The 26,214-nt window shown below is 37.6% G+C and overlaps 1 long non-coding RNA gene across 2 annotated transcripts in view; it reads right to left on the bottom strand.

Annotated features, from left to right (window-relative positions):
- Positions 1-1,470: 1,470 nt before the first annotated feature.
- LOC122551732 (uncharacterized) overlaps positions 1,471-26,214 on the bottom strand; it is a 67,327-nt gene continuing 42,583 nt past the window's right edge. For both annotated transcript variants that reach the window (XR_015757721.1, XR_015757720.1), the window contains exons 2-3: positions 23,532-23,649; positions 1,471-7,496 (exon numbers count right to left, since the gene is read on the bottom strand). This is a non-coding gene — a long non-coding RNA (uncharacterized LOC122551732). The remainder of the gene's footprint in view (positions 7,497-23,531; positions 23,650-26,214) is intronic.

Below are 26,214 nucleotides of genomic sequence, written 5' to 3'. Positions count from 1 at the left end.
TCCATTTAAGTTCCAATTAGCAGGCTAGATATTCAAAAATACCCTATTATGTGGAATGAGAGGTGACTAGTTTTGAACATATAGAAAAATGGGTTATTATCATGAACAATCAAATATTTTAACTTTTAATAAAAAATGATGGGACCTATGCAGCCTGATCTGCCTGATCTGTGTGTTTTTGGTGTAGAGTTTATCTTTAATCAACAAATCAAGTTGGATTATTTTCCAAGTTTAATAGCAAGTTTGTTTAAGCTAAAAGGACAGGTAAAGATGCATACTGTTAGTGCTATCCTAATGTAGCACAAATTTATTTGTTACATCTGCATTCCAGCATTGGATGACATAATGTATGAAATATTATTGAATTTGGATGGGAATCTTTACTTCAAGGTTTGAAGTAAATCTTGTGTTAATTTAACTTAAGGAATAAAAACGAGGGAGTCCCAAATAGGGCTCAATTTTGCAAAAATAAAGGATGACAGAAGCAGAACTTACTGGAGAAATTCAGGAAGTCTGGCAGTACCTGTGGAGAGAAAGGAGGGGTAACATTTCAAGTCTGGTGTCCTTCAGAATGAAATTTTCATTATTGTGAACATTGGGAGATCAGAATGAGAGTATAAATGCCATTCCCTGATTGAGGAACAAAACCATTCAAGAGGTTCACGCAAGGCAACGATTTAGTTTTTAGAATACTATAATTGAATCTTTTTCATTATTCACCTAAGACTCAAATTTAATCAGAGAAAAGTTCTGGCAAAGAAGAATTGCTCCTTTATGAAGTTTTTAATGTTATACAAATATGGCACATAATATTCTGGTCATCACTTGCTAATTATGATCATTTAAATTACAATTTATTTTGAATGAATTAGTCTATTAGTTCATAATGTAATCTAATCTCATTATTGAGGGAGTGCAAACAATGTATACCAGATTTATAACAAGAACAGAAATTGTTGGAGAAGTTCATCAGGTCTGAAAGAATCTATGGAAAGAAAGCAGAGTTAAAATTTCAAATCCAGTGACCCTTCTTCAAAAACTCAAAATGTCAGCCCTGCTTAGGATTTCACTGCTCCTTGGATGCTGCCTGAATTGCTGTGCTCTTCCAGCACCACTAATCCAAAATTTAGATTAGATTACTTACAGTGTGGAAACAGGCCCTTTGGCCCAACAAGTCCACACCGACCGGCTGAAGCACAACCCACCCAGACCCATTCCCTTACATTTATGCCTTCACCTAACACTACAGGCAATTTAGCATGGCCAATTCACCTAACCTGCACAGTTTTGGACTGTGGGAGGAAACCAGAGCATCCAGATGAAACCCACACAGACACGGGGAGAATTGCAAACTTCACACAGTCAATAACCTAAGGCGGAAATTGAACCCGGGTCTCTGGCGCTGTGAAGCAGCAGTGCGAACCACTGTGCCACCATGCCGCCCACAGTTGCTGCAGATCTGCTGAGTTCCTCCAACAATTTCTATTTTTGTTTGAGATCTTCAGCATCCACAGTCTTTTGTTTTATGCCACCAGCTTTGTCCCTGCAAAGGCAGGACTGTCCTAAGAAGAGAGACTAGGAAAACTGGAGCTGTATTTTCGATATTACCATGAAAATGAGAGGTAATCTCATTAAAGTGTAAAGGGGTGGACAGGGTAGATACAGATAAGATGTTTCCCCAAATTGGGTAGACTAAAACAAGGGGGTATCATTTTGAAATAAGAGGCAAAACACTTGTGACTAAGATGAGGAGATTTTTATTTACTCAGAATGTTGGAAATACTTTGAATTCTTGACTACAGAGGACTGTGGAAGCTTAATCATTGAATTTTGTTTTGTACAAAACAGCAGATTTCTAAATACTAATATCAGAAAACATATGGATATCATGTGGAAATAAAAGTTTTGAAGTGGATGATCAACCATGATCATATTGAGTGGCAGGCTCGATAGCCTAAATGGACTACTCCTGCTTCTAAGTCTTTAAGTATCATTTTGAATTAACTGAGTTGGGACAAGAAGACTATAGTAAGTACCTTAAACAGATTATTGCTACTATGTGCATTTTTAACCAATAAACATACACCTCTATGAGCACAGAATGTAGAAATATTACTTTGAAATTATAGACAATAAGATTTCCTCTCGCAGGAGTCATTGTGAAAGAATTGAGTAATCCAGTTCTAAAAGAATAATTCTCTAATCCATGACTTCCAGTGGGGAATTTCAATTCAAAGGGAGTACTGGTTAGAATGAGGGCAATGATACTGTAGTCTTGAATTTTGAGCTAGCTTCCTGTGAGCATTGCTTTCGACTGGGAACACAGTTGATATTCATACTTAAGGACTCCAATACTGTGGAATTCTTATACCCTGTCTTAACCATAAATTCTCACTCATAAAAAGTTTGTATAGGCAGATATGTGCATCTGACTAAAGCTCATTTGAAGTATATAAACATTGTCTGAATGCATTTCACAATAGATCTTTAACAGACATTGGACACATTCTCATCATTTGGATTACATTTGAACTTGAAGCCATGAAATTAAACTATTTTTGTCTAAACCTGATGAAGTGCCCTCAATGATATTACGGGCTGCTTTAGGCAATTTCAATAAAAACGAACAAATTTATATTCCACAGTTACACTTTCCGACTGGTGTTCTGGAAGTAACGTCCTCTTGATCGAGGGATAGCAGCTATGTCAATGTTACAATCTACAAAAACTGCTGGCTAATCTATTAACAAAGAACCAAAGAAACTGTAAAGATCTATGATAATATATAGTCAGGATGCATCTTCATTATTTACCCAATGAATATTATTTCGCAATATTTTTCAGCACAGTGAAAATTGGTCTGGTTGATAATCTAAGATTAGAAAACATTTTAAAAAATCAAATATTACATGGTACAAAGGCAGAAAATGAATAACACAATACAGTACATGGCATCAAAGTAACACATAGCAAAAAATCTAATTGGTTTTACAGACACATTTCACCACTTAAATCAGTTCATTTATGTATTGATGTCAGCCATCTTCAAAAGCTGCAAAGAGTAAGAAGCATTCAAAGGGTTACCTAAGAGTGCAGAATCCTGAGGGATTCCTCACAGAGTTTTTGAACAAACCATATGGGAAACTGAAGAACAAATTGGAAATTTGGCAGGATTTGCTTCTGTCTCATTGGATCTAACAGCATTCTATAGGGCAAATTCTGGATCCTATAGCAACAGAGTAAAGGGTTTTTTTTCATCTGTTCAGGCCAAAACATTTACCCTTTCAGAGAAGTTAATTATATGTAAGAATAAGGGGAGATAATTAATAATAGATTACGGTTTATGATTAAATATTTGTAAAGGTCTTCAGTTCTATCATCAGCACTTGTAAGTATGTTCTGGCAGCAGCTGCATTATAGCAGTCAGTAGGAAGATCAAGTTTAAGTCTCAGTGATTCCCTGGGGCTTTAAAGGCTTATCAGAGGCTTTATTCCTATTTGTCATTGATCTGAATCTTGAAATTTTGATGCGACCTTCACAGTCAGTTATTTTAGAATGAGTGCAACTTGAGGAAGCAAATATACCCAATAATTTCTAGTAAATGATGGAATTAAGATTCTTTTTTAGCATTTCAAATTACAACAGATAAGATCTGCTTTTATAAACAATTGGTGCCAGTTCAAAATACATATGTATACCTTTGGAGTAGCTGAAAAATTACTCATGACCATGGAATTTTGCATGACAAATTGAGTCTATGCTTCATCTATGATAAGTGTAGCTATAACCTACTTTTTGAGCATTTTTAACATACCCTTCTATAATTACTTTATTTTGGCATCCCCCTTTTCCTGGTTAGACAATGAAAACAGTGCAAGATTTTTTTTTTAAATGGGGTAAAGTCTCGGTTGAATAGGAACACTTCACAATGACTGATGACTGCTTAATGTGATTTAGAGGATATTATTTTGCGTCTGATAATGGGTGGAGAAAAGAATTTGTGTTTTTAGTGAAGATACAGAATTGATTAGCTTCGGTCTTATGTTAAGTCATTTAAAATTGTTTGTGTTCAATAGACAAGTAAAAGCTTTTTTTTATATCGTTCATGGAGTTTTCTTCCATTTTCAAACTTAATATCAAACAGGTGTAGTATTTTGTTTCCTTCTAGTCATTCATCTGTGACACAAGTTATCAGCCTGCATTTTTGCCATTATGAAATTCAAGACATTTCCAGGCTCCTCAAACCCAATGGAGGAATAAGTGGCCCAGAAATTTGGGTTGTTGTTCTGGGGTGCCCTGACTGTCTAGGAGACATTTGGATGTCTACAGAATGGCAGCAGATTGCCAAATGCACAGGCAAACTGAGCAGAACGCCCACCATGTTGCACCAGTTAATATGAAAAAGAATACAATAAATAAACATCCCTCTAGCCCTAACCCTTCTTATCTCCTTCCCCTTTGTAAAAATTCCCATCCACAACAACCCATGACACCTCGTGCACTCTATGCCAACGTAATAAGCCCTGTAACCCAGCCCTGTGGATCTTCATACCTCCTATACCAGTCCATGCCCCATTACCGCCATTTCCTTACTCATCCAATGGCCACCATCGGCAGACATCAGGTTCGGTGCAGCAATGCGATAAAATAAAATGATGTTTTAAGCAGCCTCTTCAGACTTCACTATATTAAACAAATCTAGTTTATAAAATAATTACTGCATTTACTCTCTTTCAACTCAATGAAGTATTATAACCAATGTTCATTCAAGTGCACAAACCATTATAGCACAATCCATTATAACAACACATTTGTTCATAGTCCAACATCAAAGAGTCTACAACCACTTGTCGATGTCAATCAAACTGAGAAATTGCAGGCACCCCACTGTTAATGGAAGATTGAAAAATTAATTATGCTGCAGTAATCCAGTTGTGGAAACATTCAGGCTAATATCAACAGACTGAGTAAGTTAGCAAGAAAGCCTTTCCTTTTGGCCCTCCAGATTTTTTTTCCAAGAATTAAACAGCAGGACTTTTAAATATCTTGTCAGTTGAACAAATCACATGGACAGGTTCTTTAGACAGGTCCTAATAGCATTTTGAAAATTCCTATTAACAGTGTTCTTTGACAAGTCCCCTTCAAACTTTCAACAAGTTCTAATAAAATCTTGCTTTGACATGCTTTTGACACTTTCAACAGTTGAGTTGGAAGGTCTGTTGACTTTTCCAATGAGCTTGACAGAAATAAGTCTGAGTTTTTAATGCATATTTATATCTCCTTTTAACAACCCCAAAGGACACTTTACCTTCATCCAAAAGGTATCTGATCTACCTCAAAGGCAGCTGACCTATCCCAAACAGCACTGGATCTCATAGGTCCTATAAAGATGTCCTAGCACCAGATGCAAAAGAATACCTTGCCTTTTCAAAAGGGTTCTCTGGCGATCCAAACAAATTCACAAGTGCAGACTTGGATTTACCAGATCTAATCTGCAGAATTCAAGCTTTGCAATCAATGTCCACAAAAGTTCCACTTCAGCAGAGATAACTGATATGTTAAATGGCCAGCTGCTTCAGTATACCCTACATGCATAAAGCCTGGCCTAACCCCATTTGTCCCCCTGTGAAAAGGAAATGCTGCATGTTATTGGTGCTACCTCTGTTATGTGCCACAATGGAAAGGCTCTCTATCATGGCAAAAATCATGACCATACTTAATGGATACATAAATTTGATGATTTTAGTATCATTTATTGATGTTCAATGCCTATTTTAAGCTGTGATCCTATCTTCTAAGAAAACTTCATAAATGGAACAAAATGATCGCTGAATCCCTTTGTAACAAAGCTATAGTAACTGTACAAACAGAGATGCAAAATGAAGAATGATAATTAATCAAGAGCACTATCGTCTCTAGTCTCAGCTGATGGATGTCTTTATTCTTTTTTTTAGACTATTACAAGTTCAAAGAAGAACCTATATTTGAAAAAGTCTCAATTTAGTTAGTATTTGGTATGAATGCACAGCATGAAGACATCTCTGGTGAGCACTGATTCTCCTAACTTACCCAAGAGAGACCCTGTGTAGGAACTTTTCCATTAGAATTGGCTGAGGAATTGTCATGAGCTATAATTTGGACTGACCCACATATTCTTAATGCAAAAACATTGTGACAAAAGTAGGAACATTAATTCTTCACCTAGTACGATTAGCTCAATAAGTTGAGCAAACCAATTCATTTAGGAGGGATATGTCTTTTTCTTTTGGTTCTTGCATTCAACCATAGAATAGACATTAGGAACTAGCTTTAAGCTGAGAGTATTTATAGGCACAGATACAATATTTTGTGAATTGTTTCTGAATATTAAACTAATTTAACAGTCAGTTAACAGTTTAACTACTAAAGTGATCATATTCTGCCAATTATGATAGGTAGGGTAACCTAAGAGAACCAGCTTGTGAAATTTCTGAAAATGATTCAAAGGCTGTTACACCATCAGTCTTCCATTCCAAATACAAACAGTGACAAATTGTCATCATCTTGGCAATGTACAATGATATTGTATCATCTCAGCAAATGAATCCAAGAAAGCTGTACGTGTGCTTCTCTGTCTATGTTAAATTAACCTCAATGTGAGCATCTTACAAAACCCCCACCTGAGAACTCCTATCACAGTCAATCCCTTTGGTGAAAATCTGCTGCAAGTGGGAATATTTGGCTGGATAAGAAAAAAAATTGGGGTTAGTTATATGTGGTGATTCTAACAACATCAGCCAGCTAGATTTCATAGAAGATGAGTTCCCTAATTAGACCAGTTTAACAGTCCCAATCAGGGAGACCCAGTTGATATAAAAAGGTGAATGTCAGGGAAATTGAGCCACTAAATGCCTGACTCAGTGTGAGTCCGTGCAATTGTCAAAGGCTATATATTTGAAAATGAAAGGTGATTGGTGATGGGATGCCGGCCTCTGATAAATAATTTCACTGTGATAACTGTCAAATCCATGTGAGCCCCCTGTTCCTTATTACTATATATAAATAACATTCCTTATGAGAGGGCCAATAGCATCTTATGGAACTACATCTGAGGAGTAAAACTGAGTCAATTTGTGATAATAGACATTGCTGATGTCATCATCACAGAGAGCTGGCTTGAAGCAGTTTGAGGAAAGCTTAATTAACATCAGTGGAGATATGGTCATTAACCCAAAGTGCTTCAGCAATCTTTTGGTTTCAGACATATATGTTAATTCAGCTCAATTGCCCTGTCAGGATCACTATCTCTTCAACCTAGTTCCTTGATGATATCATCAACAGTCAACCCTTAAAGGAAAACATCTGTCAGAAGTTACACAAAATATTAAGAGCACCTTTTTCACTGAAGTTTAAAGGATTGCTGATGTTCTGACTCTCTCTATGTTCTTGCTGTAACTGCTGCTTGTGTATCATTGCTAGGAGAAATCAAGTGTTTGTGATTCATGTGAGGCATCTACCTAGATGGATATAAAAAAAGTCAATAACTGTTGTTGCCATTCCTGTTAATGACAGATCAATTAACAATTGCAAGCTCAAAACTATGTTTGATTATTAATAATGTATGTAGCACTTGGCCCAATTCCACATTCCCCCATAAAGCTAATAGCATTTGTACCCTGTTATCAGGGCTGCATCACTATACATTTATTTTCAATTTTTTTCCAAGGTTCTGCCCCACTTTGAGCAAAGAAATCTGTGCTTCATTTTGAGTTCAGTAAATCACTGCATTGTTGTAGCAATTTATTCACACAGTATTTGCAAATACAGCAAATAATGAACCAAGAGGCATTCCTCCAACCAACTTATATATTATAACTCTTCAATACAGACTAAAGCCCATTGAAAAGTATTCACAGTGTAACAATTTTTGCATGAATATGCAATTTAAAAACAAATGTAGATATGCAAATAAAGCATTATGCAATGCTAAGAATAAAATTACTTCACATTCAGTACAGTTCTCTTCTCGCGTGTTGGCGTCTACTTTTTATACTTATCATTCTTCCTTCAAAATGTTGATGTGAGAAGCAATAAGTTCACTTGCAAGAAGGTTTTGAGATACTAAAGCTACAGTTCCAGCACTACACCATGGTTGATGTAATATTTCTGATATTTATCTGTTAATACTTATTGTAACCTAAACATTTCATTCAGGAAGAGCGTTGACAGCAGATGCATTTCCATTGTCAGTGTCAATCCATTCCAAGTTCCATTATGGAACCATGGGATTGAACATTACTGACAGCACAGGATGTTACCAATTATGGATCAAGGAATAGCATCTATCTATGCTTTTTGATGCGATTTATCAACAGAGAACTGACTGTGCTTTTGTATTTAGACAGTGTTGGATCAGCACTGCCTATAAAGTGGCATGTAGCTCCGAGTGACATTGACAGACTCACGTAATCAATTCGGCGTGACTGCAAAGTGCTTGCAAGCGGCTGTCACTGCTGACTGACAGCACAATCAAGAAATGCAAACTCTCACTACAAGAGAAATTGAGGAAATAGACAAAATCTGAATATTTATAATTGCCAAAGTGACATTAAATATATCGGCACATTCTTTTTTAATCCCTCCAATCTCGATCCTGCTCCCATTTTCCCTTATTCATGAATTATCTCCCATAGCTCTGAGGGTTAGTGAGTTGTGTTTTTCTGCATGACATACAGGCCACTACTGTCATATATGCACTGGGAGCAGGTGCACTTCCCACAGGGCAAATGGCCTATGACCAGAATTTCCTCCCTGACAGACAAGATGCTTCACTGTTACAAGGGAGTACACCTAGAATTCTGGCTTAGGACTGATGAAAACATTTCAAGTGCAGCAGGGCAGCTCAAGCACTGGGTTGTACCAAAATGTGTACCAATGACCATAGGTTGGCCCTAACTTAATTATGTTCAAAACATACTCTAAAAACATTTTTGTCTTAATTAACTCGGCTAAATGGTCATGCAATGGACCAGAGTTGCTCAGTCATTCTGAAATACCTGTTCATAGACAGGTGAATTTCATTTTAATTTAAAATATTGGTGTTCATTGAAATCACAAATCTGACAGCTCTACAATCTAGATTCAAACACAATAATAATGCAACAAATAAGTTCTTCACTTAAAATCCTCCAACATGGAATGTGAATTAATTATGAAAAATATATATTTTCTGTGAGCAACGCACTATTTCAAAGGATGGTTTTCAGGTAAATATTTAGACATTGATGTCTAAAGCTGTAGCTTAATAGTGTGTGCACCACAACAGTCATAATATTAAAGGCAATAGTAATAAGATTCTCCATAAAAGTTTCATGTAAAAACATGTTCATCTACTGCACTTCTGATTATTTTAACAGTTCAGATTGTCTGAAAGTGAATTCTGCAATTTAATTATGAGCTCTCCGCCATTCAGACATTGAAGAGTCTAAGGAAAGAAGAAGTGAAGTAAGCCATTCTCAAATGCACACTACAGCCACCCAAGAGCTCAGGTTCAAAGTTGGACCGAAGCACATTTAAAGAGATTATTCTTTCCCAAAATATGCCTTTCCATAGATTTGTTTCAATATTTGTATGGCAGAAAAGAGGTTCCTAATTGTACAATTAGGAATTCTGGATTTATAATGGAAAATAACCACATCAACATCAGGGAAGATCAACAACCTTTATTATGTATTAACATTAATCAAGAGATTCTAAGAGACAACACTTTTAAAACACTACACACTCAGGTCCCACTTTCATGTGACTTGATGTCATCATGACATCATGACTTATGCAGATGCTGAGGAGCTATTCTTAGAGTAAAGGTATAGTTAAATCATTCACCATTACATCTGCAACTCCCTGCCAACCCAGATTCCGTCTGTATACAAACTGCCAACCTCATGAATTATTTACCATTTCCATCCAGCTCCTACTCATGGCTGCCCCCACCCCCCTCCTCCCACAACATCCTGAATTTTTTTCCACATAAAATGTAAATATCCAGCAGTGTTCTCGGCTCTCTTGGAGGACGTGGAGGATGTATTTGCTCCCTTATCATTTTGTTGGAAGCTGAACACGTTGGTGGAGTGGGATGGCTGCTTCTTACAACAGATGGTTCTTTGGCTGTGACACTTATGATTACTTGAATGTAGAGACAGTGAGGACCAATCGAGGAAACATTGACTCAAGAGACAAACCTCCAAAATCCAAAATATCACAGTGCCTTGAAATGGAAGGCAGCAAACAGAACTGCCAATTCACCTCTTCTACATCGTACACCATGGTAAAACTAAAGTGTTAAGTTGGAAAAATGAAGAATTTGCAACTGTCATGCATGGGAGCTGCAATGACGAAAGAATCAATGAATGTTGATTCCAAGGATGAATCAGGTAGACAAAAATAATAATAAAGAGAATTTTGAAGACTGCCTAGAGGTGAGGAAATGAAAACTTCCATACTATTCCTAAAGAAGAAAATCACTTTCCTATCGGTAATGATATCACTTCCACACCGGCTTCAGCTTAAAGTTGGTTCTCTACAAATAATGACATTTAGGCAATGTCATCAGAAAGTTGGAGTACAAGATCACAAACAATAGAATGAACCTGAAGATTCAAGTGGATTGAACAGTCTTGGACATATCCAAGAGAACTGGGAAAATAGGAAGCTCTGAACTGAGGAGTTGTGAAAAGAGTTGAAAGTTGTGTAATCCTAACCTCTGACCTAATGATGGAGGAAGACCGTTGATGACACAGTTGAAGGTGGTTGGTCTGTGCACACTATCCTGATGATCTCCTGCAGAGGTGTCCTGGAGTTGAAGTTGACTTTCAGTAATCACAGTCATCTTCCTTTATGCAAGTTGCACCTCCAAACAGAGGGTGTTCCCCGTTTTACATTGAAGACAATTTTGCAATGCCTTGATGCCACACTAACTAAAATGTTACCTTGATGTCAAAGGCAGTCATTCTCACTTCTCCTCTTGAGCTCGACTCTTTTGTCAATGTTTTGTCAAAAGCTTTAATGAGGTCAGGAGCTGAGAGGACCTGGTAGAATCCAAAGTGAACATCAGTGAGCAGATTATTGGTGAGTAAGTGCCACCTGATAACAGTGTTGATGACCCCTTCCATCACTTTGCTGATTGAGAGTAGAGGGCAACATTTGGCTATATACTTGGGCACATTTCACATTCTCGTTTCAATGTTAGTGTTGTAACTGGACAGAAACAGCTTAATTAGGGATGCAGCTACTTCGGCAACACATTGCTGAAAGGCTGTCAGGACCCATAGCCCTTGCAATATCCAGTGTTTTTAGCCATATGTTGATCTCACATGGAATGAAATAAATTGGCTGAAGCCTGGAGTCATTGACGCTGATCACTTCAAGAGGAGGATTACATGGAGGCTCAGCATTTCTGCCAGATCATGATTGCAAATGCTTCAGACCTATCATTTGCCAGGTGTGCTGGAATCCTCCGTCATTAAGGAATGGGAATATTTGGGCAGCCTCCTCCTCCAGTGAGTTATTTATCTTTTCAGCACCATTTACAACTTGGCAGAACTGCAGAGCTTAGACATCTGAGGGTTTGCCCTGTCTTTTTACTATCCCTTATGGTACTTGGTATGCAGCTAGCTAGTTTCACCTGTTCAATCCTTCATTTTTATGTATGCTTAGTGTTGCCCCTAGCATACCAACATGCACTCTTCAATGAACCAAGGATTGCTCCCCACCTCCCCCCTGTTCTTTAGAACTCAGCTGATTCAGCTTGGTGCTACTAAGCTACTAGTGGTGATGAACATTGAAATCTCTCACCCATACTATGTCCTGGGCCCTTGCCACTGTCAATGTATCCTCCAGGATCAATATAGGGGAGTATGTATTCATCAGCTGTGGAGGGACAGTGGTAGATAATTATCAGCAGGATCTTTCTTTGCCCAAGTTTGACCTGATGCATGAGACTTCATAGGGTCTGGAGTTGATGATGAGGATACACAGGACAATTCCTTCTTAAATATATACTACTGTAACGCCACCTCTGGTGAGTCTGCCCTGTGGTTAGGATGGGACATAGCCAGGAATGGTGATGGTGCAGTGTCTGTAAAGAATGATTTTGTAAAAGTGAATATGTGAGGCTGCTGCTTGACCAGTCTGGGGAACAGATCACCCAATTTTGCCACAAGCCACCAGATGGGGTTAAGCAGAGTGTTGTTGTTTCTAACTCAATGCTGGGTTTCTGTCTTGGCTTGTTTCTTTTGGGAAAATTGAAATTTAGGATCAGGAGTCAGCCATGCAGGACATTGTGACTGCTCTGCCATTTAATATGATAGTAGCTGATTATTCACTTCAATGTCTTTTTACACATTGTCTGGTGAATATTTATTGCAGTCCCTCTGTGGAAAAAATATTTTTTGTTAGGGAAGGGGATCAAAAAAATGCATGTACTACTCTGGTACAGCATAACCAAGGTTCCATATGATTGAAACAATTTACTAGTTCTGTACTCAAATCCTAAGTGCTAACATACCATAAATTCTTCCCAATTGCCTGCTGCACCTGCAGGTTAGCCTTCTGTGATTTATTGCCAAGGACATCATTTAAATGTTTTCAATTTCTAACTCTTATGATTTAAGAAATATTCTGCACATCTGTGGATAACTTCATATTTTTCCACATTATGTTCCATCAGCCACGTTCTTGCCCATTCACTAATTCTGTTCACATTCCCTTGAAGCTATTTTGTATCTCCTTCGTAGGAAACATTCTCACCTACATTCACATATCTGTGAACTTTGAAATATTATATTTGTCCCAACATCCAAATCATTGATCAATAGTGTGAATGCTGAAGCACAAGTACTAATCCATGCAATGCCCTACAATTCCCAGCCTAGCAATAGAAGAATGACCCATTTATTCTTACTGTTTTCTGTCTATTAGTTACACTACACCAGTACATCAACGCTGGGACCATGTAACTTAATTTTACTAGGAGACAGTGAGGTCTGCAGATGCTGCAGATCAGAGTTGAGAGTGTGTTTCTGGAAAAGCACAGCAGGTCAGGTGGCATCCGAGGAGCAGGAAAATGGACATTGTGGGCTGGAGTCCATTCCTGATGAAGCACTCCAGCCCGAAACATCGATTTTCCTGCTCCTTGGATGCTGCCTGACCTGCGGTGCTTTTCCAGCAACACACTCTCAATTTATTTCTACTAATCTACCACCTGTCAAGAATTTGTCAATAAGCCTTGTAAACATCAAAGTATATTATATCCCCCAATGCACCTTTCTCAATGCTGTTGAAGACATCCTCAAAAACATTCCAACATTTTCATCAAAATTGATTTCCAGTTCACAAATTCATGCTCAATCACATCATCATATGAATTGATACCATCCCTTACAACACCACCTCCTTTTCCTTTTTGCCTGCCCTTCCTAAATTTCAAATATCCCTGAATGTTCATTTTCCAGTCTTGGTCACCTAACAGCCATGCATCCTGATGGAAGTCTACTTTTATTTCAACCCTTTATTTCATTTAATTTATTGCGAATGCTGTCATACCAGTTGCATTCAGGACAACAAATATTGCAAAGGAGGCCTCAAATAGACATTTGATAATCTATTTCGTTAATTAAAGGGACTGATTCCTGTATCATCCCTCTTAAAGCCTCTTTTCCTGCCTATATGAATACAGCAAGTGGCTTGGGATTGATGTGGATTACAACTGTGCTCTCTGCCTTCAGTATTCAATGTTTGTTTTATTCCTGTTACATTGACTTGGCATTGAAAAAAATTGAGACCTAAGTTAAAAAAGTTTAATGTATTGCATCTGCTGCAGAATGAATGTTTTGCTAGTGAACATAATAGCATTAACCTAATTCTAATTTGAATAAAGCCACATTTCTCAAGCAAGTTGCTCTTAATTCTTCCAAAAATTGAGAACTCTCTGAAAAAATGTTGATCCCTGTATTGAATCTGGATATTTAAAGCATTTCAGCTGTGCGTGTTAACTTATTACTTGGATATGGAAAGTGAATCTGTGATCACTAAGTTTGTGTATGACATAAAAATGAGTGGGAAGGCAACTAATGAGGATGATACAGAGCATCGATAGAGAGGCACAAACAGGTTAAGTAACCATGCAAATACTTGGCAGATGGAACATAATGTGGGAAAATATGAGCTTTTACATTTTGGCAGGAAGAATAGAGGAGCTGAATATTATTTGAAAGGAGAGAGACTGCAGAAAGCTACGGAACAAAGAGATCTTGGATCCTTGTGAATGAATCACAAATTGCAAACGTTCATGTTCAACAAGTGATAGGGAATGCAAATGGTCTATAAGCCTTTATTTCAAAGGCAATGGGATACAAGAATAGGAAAACCTTGCTTAAAGTACATAGTGCCACATCACACCAAGAATCTGAACAGCTTTATCCTGTTATTTATACTGATAATGGAGGCAGTCCATAGATGGTTCATTAGGTTGATTCTACATACAGAGGGATTTTGTTATGAAGAGGGGTTAAATAGGGCTGCTACTCATTAGAGCCTACAGGAATGATAGGAGACATCTCATCAAAATGTATAAGAATTCTTAGGGCCTTGGACATGGTAGATGTGGTGAGGTTTCTTCCTCCTGTAGGAGAATCTAGGACAAACAAGTACATTTTCAGAGTAAGTGGTCTGAGGATGAATTTCTTTTCTTAGTGAGTACTGAATCTTTACAGCAGAGAACGATCTTGGCTGGATTGTTAAGAGTTGACTTAATAGGCCAAATGACCTACTTTTCCTCTTAAATCTTTTGGCATTGTTATTGTACAAATTATTTTGCTTTTTCTAATAATTTCTTGTAACAAGTTCTTCCAATGATACCCTTACTATTCAAGCAAAAGTACTTTCAAATATTGACCTAAAATAAACCATAACCAGCTGCAAGTAATGTCAATTCTTTGTAACAGTCTAATATTAATGTAACAGAATCCAGATAGAAAACCTCTTTCTTCATATAGACCATCGTTACCAAAATCTCCACAACACAGTAACACTCGTAGTCCAAAAATCACTGAACTCCACAGTGACTTTAAGTTTTTTTGGCTTTAAAGCAACTCAGAGAATTGTTGGAATGAAGCCCTGCTATTGTCACTTCCTGCTTGTCCTTCCTATTTATAACCCAAATCAAACATGACAGTAACAGAACTCCACTATAATGTCTTATCCTTCCAAAGCCATTACTGTTAAAGTTTCCATATTTTATTGACAAATGACATGCTTTTTAAAATGCACACCATTCACAATAAAATATGTAGATTTTTCAATTGGTGTTATTTTAGCAGTGACTGTAACATAACACTGTTTAGCAAATCAAAGTTTTGGAGCCTTGTAAAACAGAAATGAACTATTCTATTAATTGGCATGCTTTGCTGTTAATAAATAATAAGGAATAACTAGTTATTTAAATGCACACTTTACATAACTTATCAATGCTGATCACATTTAATGCAATGATCTAGCAAGCAAAACTAAGAAATTAGAAATAAAATTAATTTAAATGAAGTGGGCAGTCACTCTTGGTCCTGAACAGTGCCAGTCTACCTCAGATAATATTGGAAGAGCAAGCTATCTCACAAGTTTGACCAATGAGTGAAGCTAACTGTTTTAGACCACTTCTATCCAGTAGCAATATGAGTGATGTTCACCACTAACAGAATGCTGACTTCAAACCAAAATGACATTCTGCCTACCACGCAAACAGAGATAAATTACAGTGCTGGTGTGGGGCCAGATATGTAGCCTGTATCTCCCAAACTGGCAGATTGTATCAAATTACACATCCCCTCCACTGTTCGCAACAAGCAAGATACTACCTGTACCCAACCAGCCACCCTTGCAAAAGCTATAACACAGTGTTTAACATTAGATGTGGTTCTGTAATGAGACATTTGCTGCGTAATCCTGAGTCTGCAATAAATTATGCTGACAAGCAATTTAGGACTATTAATCAGGCTCACAATGTGGTGCACTTGCATGTACTGCAAGTTACATATATTTAAACACAGTGCCCTGTTCATTTCATGTAGAAAGAACATGTACATGCACTGTGCCTGTTTCAACTTAATAAAATAGGTCACAGCCAGTTGCTGATTCATTTCTCACGGCTATTCACTGAAAAACCAGAATCAATCTGCCCAGTTTAAAGTTTAGACAAAACTGAACAATTAATTGTCATTTATCATTAATTGGTGCATTCCGTTTGGTCATGCCTCGACCAATCAAAGTCCATTTGCCAGTCAATTAGCACCGCCCTCTTATGCAATACAAACATTGGCTTTCTTCCTGAATTGATATTTTTGTGAATTACCCTGATGAGAGGAGGCTGAAAAACTTCAACAAAATGTGTTTTTTCAGGATTAATTATATGTTAATTGTGTCCTGTTAATCAAAATATCTTAACACATAGAATCCACATTACTTTAAAAATAGGGAAATGACTTGTATTGAAAACAAATCTTTTCATTCTGAAGAATATTCATATACTCAAAACCTTGCTTTGTGCTTTTTCCTTCAGATAACAGCAAAATTCTCTGGATGCTGGAAATCTGAAACAATTACAGAAAATGCTGGAGAAACTTTGTAGGTCTGGTAAAATCTGTGGAGATAGAAACCAGAACCGATCCCTCTGTGACACCCTACTCTACTTCTTCATCACTCCTAACATGTGCTCAATCCTACTGGCAATTGCAAAATGTATAACAATTGCCCATCTCCACCCTCCTCACTGACTAAGGTCCCAAACATGTTTTTCAGTTGAAGAAACATTTTACATTCAATCTAGTCTACTGTATTTGCTGTTCACAAGGCAGTTTGCATTGGTGAGACCATCACGTACTGGATAACCACTTTGTGGAACACCCCAGCTGTGTCCACAGGAATGATCCAAACCTTTCAGTTCTTTGCCATTTCAGTAAATCACCTTTCTTTCACATTCATATTTCTGTCCTGGATCTGTTGCAGTGGTCCAACAAAGTAAGACACAATTCGAGGAGGAATACCTCATTTTCCAATGAGGCACTTTATAACCTCTAGGACTCAATATTGAATTCCATTACTTAAACACAAGGGCAAGTGTTTTAAACTTGACATACTGGACACCTGGAATCAATGTGGACCAACAAGTGTAGGAATAATATATCTGCAATACTTGGAGTTGGACACACAGTGTCTTTGATACATTGAATTATACATGGAGTGGAGAATTGGGTGGTTGTAATATACTATTGGTTTAGTTGTCTGGAGGTGACAAAGGCATTGCTGTGGATTTCTGCAGCAGATGGGCTGAGGCAGACTCATGTTGTTGTAGCATTCCTTTATCTGCTATTCTAACACCAGTGTTAACCTGTTTATTTTAAATTAGCTGACAGACGAATCCCATGCAAATGTGTTAAGTGTGTTAAGACGACTTAATATCTTCCATAATCTTTTTGGAATGTAGTTTTAATAAGTTGTTTGGAAAAACACAATTTTGTCATGATTTTATCATATTGATCAATTTGAATAATTGTAACAAAGATGCAGTGCTATCAAAACATACCTCAAAAAATTCAGGAGAAACATTCTTTTACCCATGAAGTAGTAAGAATGTGGAACTTGCAACCATAAGAATTGGTTGAGGTGAATGGTATCAATGCATTTATGGATTAAGCAAGATGAACACATGAGGAGAAAAGAATTTGAAGATTATGCTGAAAGGGGTCAAAGAAGAAGATTTAGAAAGTGTCCCATATTGAGCAAAAACACCAGCATGGACCAAATAGGTCAAAAGGTCTGTGTTTGGACTGTGCATTCTACAACCTATATGTTAAAATTGTGTGATAATTACCATACCTTATCATGAAGACTATTCAACCTGACATCACATGGTAGTGACACAGCTGACTTTCATGACTGTGTCATGAAAACACTGATCAACACTGTAGTATTAAACTTTAAACAGTCTGAAGCAGAGGGTTGGATAAATTACTAATACACCGGCATACATTGAGATTTCCGCAGTGCGCACTTTGACAGAAGGTGGGTTTACAAGCAGGCTGTGGTGTCTGTCACAGTATAGTGAACCGGTAGTCGCTGCTTGCTTAAAATGTGCTGTTTGTCACCATTTTCTGATCCTGTTAAAACAATGACTTGACTACAATAAATAGATACCAATGATGATTTCCCAACATTTTTTTTTTGACAAAGAAAAGTATTTAGCAAATAATTTAGTGGAAATAGTTCATGATTTTCTTTTACAGTTGCAATTTATCATAACTTTCAAGAATTGGTAATAATCTTTCAGCCCCAATAATGTTTTTTGGTAGATTTAGACAAATACTTATTCTCTTCATTATTCTTTGCCCATTCTCCATCACCATTGTGCACACTGAGCCACAATGGCTGTTAGTTAGGCTTTACAAATGTAAAATTCTCATCTTTGTTTCCAAATCCCTCCATGACTATGCCCCTTTTTGTCTATGAAATCTTTTCCAACCACAATTCTCTGAAATATCTCTGTCTCTCTAATTCTGACCTCTTGTGCATCCAATTTTAGTCATTTCATCATTGATTGCTCTGCTTTAGTACCTAAGCTCTGGAATTCTCTCATTATCCCTCTGCATCTCTCTGCCTCATTTTTCTCCTTTGAAACACTCCTTCACACTAATGTCTTTAACCAAGCTCCTGGTTTTACATGTTTTCATGCTTCCTTGCAGGTCTTGTTTTAAATTACATTCGTGAAGTGCCTTTGAATATTTTTACCACATCAAATATGTGACATAATTACAGATCATCATCATTGTCAATGTTATATTACTTGGTCACTTCTCATATCAGAAGTAGAATAATTTGCTTCTGGTTGATTATATTTGTGCTTAATAGATCTCGTAGCTAATTTAGTTTACAAGGCTATGATAAAGGTTGTTTGTTTAAAAACAAACAGTTGAGTTTTCTTCTCTTGAAGTGACTGTTTACTTCAGACTTTTGACACTTTGTACTTGAACCACAAAAAACATTTTTTCCTGGATCATTTTCATAATATTTAAAGCTTTATCCAGGCTATCACTAAGTCTTTTCATTTCCAACGAAAACAAATTAAACCCCTTTAATTTTCTCAAATAAAGCCAGACATCCAAAACCATCTTTAGCATTTGCCTCCATACCTGCACTAAATGTCATATGCTTGATTAAACCTATGGGAAAAGAACTGCCTTAGAAAAAAAGATGAACAACATTGTATGTTTTTAAAGATTATTCACAATGGAGAATAAACTGTCCTTGCAAGATCTTAGGATCAGCTGAGCACATTGAGGATAAGCGATGTATAATGACTCTTGTTCAATCTCCTGGCAATGAGATTTTTTGTGATGTCCAAATATTTTATCAACAAAAAAATGAAAGAGGTGATTGGGGAATTCAAAATATTGAAATGATGTCATGAACTGAAAAAGGGGCAAAAGCAACAAGACTACAATTAAGAAGCTGATATTGATACATTATCCAGGTTGGAGATGAGGCTATAGCAATGCAATTTAATTTTCCTATCTGTAATCTTTTCAATTGTGATAGGACAGTTTCACTAAGGGATTGTCCTGCTCAGAAAAATTTAATTTCTCTGGCATTATATAAAATTCAAGAGTTAATGATGGTGACACAATTTTCTGAACTAATGATCAACAGTTAATTACATGAAACATGAATATTTGAAGTGCTGAAACAAACTCCGCAAAATATAATTTTTATTCCTATGGTTGAGGTACTAGTTCCTTCCCTTTAAGAGCAGTATTTAACAAGAGTACCATAAGCTAATTTTATTCATGTTTTATTTGTTTTTATAAGATAAAAATAAAGTCAACTTCATTGCCATACGATGACATCACATAGTTGTTGCGATATTACAACTTGTAGGCATATGGAAAACATTTCCATAGTTACCAGCCCTCAGGAGGGTGACAGCAAGTTTCTCAATAATCTGTATCTGTATTTATGCTCCCATATAATACAGCGTTAGATTAGATCTGCATCAATCGGTACAAGAAATATCAGCATGGATGCCAAACTGGTCTAAAAGCAGAGAAAGAGCAAACCCCAAATGATAGAAGTGCAATTTTGTTTGAAAACTGAAGATGTTGAAAATAGTCTATGCATCAGTCAACATTTGAAGTTAAGCTTTACATTTGGAATTGGGCCCTTCAGCAGAATGTGACACTCAGACTGGAGAGATTTGCTTAAACTGTGAACTTTTATACCAGTTTTTATTGGTAACATAAATATTTTACATTAAATATAATAATAGAGAATGGTTAATAAGACAGATTCAGAGCTAACAGTTATTTTAATTAACTTGTGTGGACATATTATTATACACGTCCAGGGTACGTGGATCTTGAAACCCACACCTTGGTGTCCAGAGGTAGAGACACTACAATTGGACCACAAGACCATTTTTTGAGTGCAAATATACATACTTTGTCTTTAGCCAAAAATCAAGCTTCCTATTTGGTTGATAATTCTCACCCTTTAGAAATAAACAGTTTTAGTTTCCACTTAAGAAGTGGCAACAATGAAGCTTCTAAAAGAAGAAGTTTCAGTTGCAACAGAAGTTCCAACAGAGACAAGATACAGTTTCAGTTCATCTGAATTAATTTAGCTTTTTTAATAAAGGTCCAAAATTATTGCTCTTTAAAATCATAAAAAAGCCTGAAGGATGAATAGCTGTGTAAAGACATCACCAACTTAGGGTACTGCAGAATGCATTGCATGAGGGCTTTGCTCTTTTATTATTTTGCTACAGAACTGCCAAGTGGGTGTTGTCATAATTGGCTTCATTGATGGGTTTGGTTACATTATACCAGAAATACTCAACAGTTGTTGACTTTACAAAATAAACTATTCAAATAAAGTGTACACAAGTTTATTTACATAGATGTTTTCAGTCATTAGTGCTAGAGAGTCTCCTATGTTTGCAGAATACCACTATAACACAAGCCAAGAACCATTCATCCTATCTTTCCATTATTCAAATTTATTAAACAATATTTCACATGTGTTTGAAATAATGTCAAGTCCAGGACTCCTGTGGAATTGCCTTAGTTCTGGAACTGTTATGCTACTTCAGCGTTAATCATTTTTGGCAAAAGTCCACTTCCTGTAAGAAACTGAAACAGCTTCGGAATGTCATCTCCTCGAAAGAAAACAGGGAGCATCCAAGAGGAAGCTCTCCTCCGCTCTCGCATCCCAGATACAAAAACATATGGATAGCTGGAATATGTCAAACATGAATGTAGGAAAAGGACACACTTTTCCCACATACAAATAAAAGTAAAATTCTAGCTTTTTAAATGGATTCCATGAACTTTAACACTTAATTTGCTTTTTATTTTTACTGTGTGTTAAAGAAATGATGCAGGGTAGCAGGAATGTTGTAAATGTAATATATAGTCACAAGGCTGTGAAAAGCAAGCAGCATCAGTTCTTCACCCCTGGATCATCACCAGGCTTACTAGGGTGAACATTTCGTCCTCAGTGCCTGGACAGTTTGTAATCCATGGATGGATCATAGACAACTAACATATTGTAGTTTACGAGGCTGTATTTGCTGTTTTTGTCAGTCTGAAGCAGAATGTCTGAAGTTGCAATGGGACTCAATTTGTCTGCTTGCTTGTGGTTTATTGCACTCTCTATTTTTCACTTTTCCTGCATGTAATTAAATCAGTGGATACCTCTCTAAGTGTGCTTTGTTGTACACTTGTCTTTGCATCACTGTAATGGTAGTGTGGCCACATATATTACTCTGGAAACAGGTTTGTTTGCTGAGCTGGAAGGTTCATTTTTGGACGTTTCGTCATCATACTAGGAAACATCTTCAGTGAGACTCCGGTGAAGCACTGGTGGTGTAGCCCACTTTCTATTTATACGTTTGAGTTTCCTTGGGGCGATGATGTCATTTCCTGTGGTGCCATCATTTCCTATGGTGATGTCATTTTCTGTGGTGACATCATTTCTTATGTTCTTTTTCTCAGGGGTGGTAAATGGGATCCAAGTCAATGTGTTTGTTGGTAGAGTCCCAGTTGGTATACCATGCTTCTAGGAATTTTTATGTGTGTCTCTGTTTGACTTGTCCTAGAATGGATGTGTTGTCCTAGTTGAAGTGGTGTCCTTCCTCATCCGTATGTAAGGATACTAGTGAGAGTGGGTCATGTCATTTTGTGGCTAGTTGATGTTCATGTGTCCTGGTGGCTAGTTTTCTGTCTGCTTGTCCAATGTAGTGTTTGTTACAGTTCTTGCAAGGTATTTTATAGATGACATTATTTTGCTTGTTGTCTGTATAGGGTTTATCAAGTTAATTAGCTGCTGTTTCAGCTAACAAGGAATGACATCACCAATCCAAGGAAGCTCAAACATATAAATAGAAAGTGGGCCATGCAACCAGTGCTCCATTCGGGTGCTCACTGATGATGTTACCTAGTCTGGTGACGAAACATTTGAAAATTAACCTTTCAGCTCAGCGAGCAAACCTGTATCCAGAGTAATATACATCCAGAACCTTGACCTGAGCTACAAATCTTCTTAGAAGTCACTAACATATATTGCTATCTGTTTTTGTATTACTCCCAATATTTACTAAGATAAAATTTCACTGACTTCAATTAATGGAACAGAATATGTTTCAGGATATTATCACAATGGTAACTGTGAAACTAATCTGGCCAACCTCTCTGTCTCAGGCTTGCTGCAATTCTCCAGTGAAGCTCAGTGCAAGTTAGCACCTCATTTTCTGTTTGGGGACTCTACAGCCTTCTGAAATCAATAGCAAGTTCAACAACTTTAGAGCTTGAGTTTCTCTCATGTCCTTACCCCAACCTCTATATTCCAGGCCTTATTATCAAATAGTCTGCTATTACACACAACCTACTTTTGGCGACCAACAGTCAACATTAATAGCCATTCATCCTCCTAGCCTGACTGTTTTATACTCCTTTGTCTGTCCAATTGTCCTTCTCCCTCTTTGGTGTCCATCTCTACATATTGTCTATTCCTAAACCCACGACCCCACCACCACCCCATCCCAAACTTCCCACCCCACCTCCCTTTCTATCTTCTGCATAAAAATCAACATTTTCCTAGCTATCATCAGTTCTGAGGAAGGGTCATTGGATCCAAAAGGTTAACTCTGATTTTTCTCCACGGATGCTTCCAGACCTGCGAACTTTTCCAGCAATTTCATTTTTTGTGTTATGAAACTAAACTTGATTATTATAATTGTTTCATAACAAACAATACTGATAGATTGGAACAGAAATTGCTGGAAATCTTCTGCATATCTGGAAACATTTTTGGAAGGAAAGAAGTATCTTCCTCTCTCTAGATGCTGCCGATCCATGCCGACAGATTTTGATTTTTTCTGAGATTGCATTGTTTCCATACAGATGCAAGTTTTAAATGATATCAGAATATTTTTTATTTCAAACTTCACCCACCTGCCCACAAATCAGGTGCTCCACTGTGATATTCTGAAGTTTATATTTGCAGAATCAGATTACATTGCTGGGACCAAATCCCATGAACAATAGGACCAACCCTGAAGAAGTCTTGTTCCTGCATAAAAAGACAGAAATATTGCTATTACAAAAACAGCAAGTGTCACACACAGTCCAATATAGATGTAGTAGTTATCTGCCCTGTGAACACCTATGTGGCTTTGTCTGCATCATAAGTTTCCCAAACAATCCCACCTCCTCTGTGGGTCAAGAACTGAGACAGACTGATTAGAAGACCCATTTTTGTTCTCTGAGTCATAGTTCTGATCATTTTAGATGATTTTAGGCCCAATGATGTCTCCCCTCACATCCTCTCACTCCACAAGCCACCTCATCTGGCCCTGAAAACTCTCCATGACAACTGACTGTTGAATTATACTTTTGAGATATCTCACCATGACTCATCATAGATCCTATTCCACGACTGGTATCCAGCATGTACAGGCCTCAGGAGACATGTGGAGATGAAAAAAGAACTTTTAAAATGCCCAGTTCAACTCTCCTTATACAGACTTGCTATGACAAGATCTATCACTCAACTAAACATTATTATTTTTCAATCTCTTCAAATCGTTAGCTACTTACAGAAGCCATCACCTGTTTATTCCTTAGTACTTTAACTGCAGTTGATCATTTTACAAACTCAGATACCCCTATGCAAATAAATTATTTCTTTTTAGACTCAGCCAATCATTCATAACTACACATTAACAACCCATGGAAAATTTCAACAAGATGCTCCATTGAAACTAGTTAAACAAGATGGCATATAATTGAAGAATCTAGTAAAGGTTTTATTAACTGTCACTGACCACCATGGCCCATGTCTACATAATTTAACAAGGAGGAAATGTCAAAATCTTCCTGACAGTTAAACACACTTCATCTAACCTTCAAGAGCCATAGGCCTAATTGTTAAATTCTTGACTTACATGTAAAGGATAAAGGCCACTGGAACAGCAAAACAAGATCTTTTGGAACTCAGCACAAAGTACAAATGGTCCTGTAGAGTTACACTAACCCTTCTATGTGAAATACACTCTGGCTTTTTCTCTCACTTGCAAAAATGGAATTTGTCAGAAATCGGGGCAGGATTGCTACATCTGGGTCTCACCTGTCATTTTTTTAAGGGTCTGTGGGATGGACACAACTGTGCAGAAAATCCAGTCCTGAGTATCTGGAGTTGGGCGAGAGCTGGAAATCTCAGTCTACCACTGAGCTACAGCAGAAACTGATAAACTTACACATGGAAAAGTAGGAGTGGTCAGACAAAAGGAAATTCTCTTCACTACAGTTTCCTTAACTGGTATAAAAATTTTAAAACTCTGACAAGCACTATGAAAAAAATGGTTGGGCTTCTCAATATCACATCTGTTTGTGTTCTCATTGAACAAAACCAGTTTCTGAAAAGAATAATTTCTTAAAAACAATTAGCTATATTTAGATGCTCCATTTGCAATGTTGAGTGCATTGATCTATCGGACACAATGGCATTTAATGCCTTTCCTCCTGGTGAGTTTATTGGTGGGAGCATTTCCCAGGTAGAATGATTGTGGCATTAGGACCCTGCCACCTAACCACCTTCACCTCGATTAAGCCCACAAATAATTAAGGCACTTGTGCTCATGGCCATGCAGGTTTTTTGTCCACTGTAAGCCATGGCCCTGCCTTTGCTATTGAGCCTCCTACCTTTGCAAACCTCTCCTGGTGGCACACACAAGGTGGCATATAATTAAAGAATCTATTCGAGGTTTTATTAACAATCACTAACCACTATGGCATATCTCTTTACATAGTTTAGGATCTTGTGACAATCCTAAACTGTGGCTGGGTGCTGCAATTGCACCAGCACTGCATCACCAGTGGCACTGCAGGTACAATAGAGCTGCCCCAGACTTTGATTGTTTGGTAGCTCTCGCTAGGCATGACAAAGTCCTTGATCTTGAGGTATGCCCACTTTTGGCTGATTAAGTACGTGAGTGGCACTTATTACATTGGTCCCTCCCTAAAAGAGTTAATGCATGACTCTAGGTCGCTCTCCAACTGGCAAGTATGACCTCAACCACTGCCATTAAATACCATCCATAGTGTGGTGTACTAAGAACAGGAGTAGGCCCTTCAGCCCATGAAGACTGCACTGACACATAATGCCTTTCTAAACTAAAAACCTTTTGTCTGTTCGCAGCCCATCTCCCTCTACTCCCTGTCTATTTATGTATCTGGCAAGAGTACTGTCCCAGTGTTGTTCAGAATCCTCCTTTCCCCTATCCCTGGCTTTGATTAGATTAGATTACTTACAGTGTGGAAACAGGCCCTTCGGCCTAACAAGTCCACTCCGACCCACCGAAACGCACCCACCCAGATTCATTCCCCTACATTTTACCACTGCAGCTAACACTATAGGCAATTTAGCATGGCCAATTCACCTAACCTGCACATTTTTGGACTGTGGGAGGAAACCCACGCAGACACGGGGAGAATGTGCAAACTCCACACAGTCAGTCGCCTGAGGTGGGATTTGAACCTGGGTCTCTGGCGCTGTGAGGTAGCAGCACTAACCACTGTGCCACCATGCTGCCCATATTTGCTTCATTTTCCCACATTAGTTTCTGTGCTGTATGAC

The sequence above is a fragment of the Chiloscyllium plagiosum genome, unplaced genomic scaffold, assembly GCF_037043375.1.
Source record: "Chiloscyllium plagiosum isolate Xiang-an unplaced genomic scaffold, Cpla_swu_hap1 HiC_scaffold_7, whole genome shotgun sequence".
NCBI lineage: Eukaryota > Metazoa > Chordata > Chondrichthyes > Orectolobiformes > Hemiscylliidae > Chiloscyllium > Chiloscyllium plagiosum.
This window is presented reverse-complemented; position numbering and strand designations above follow the sequence as displayed.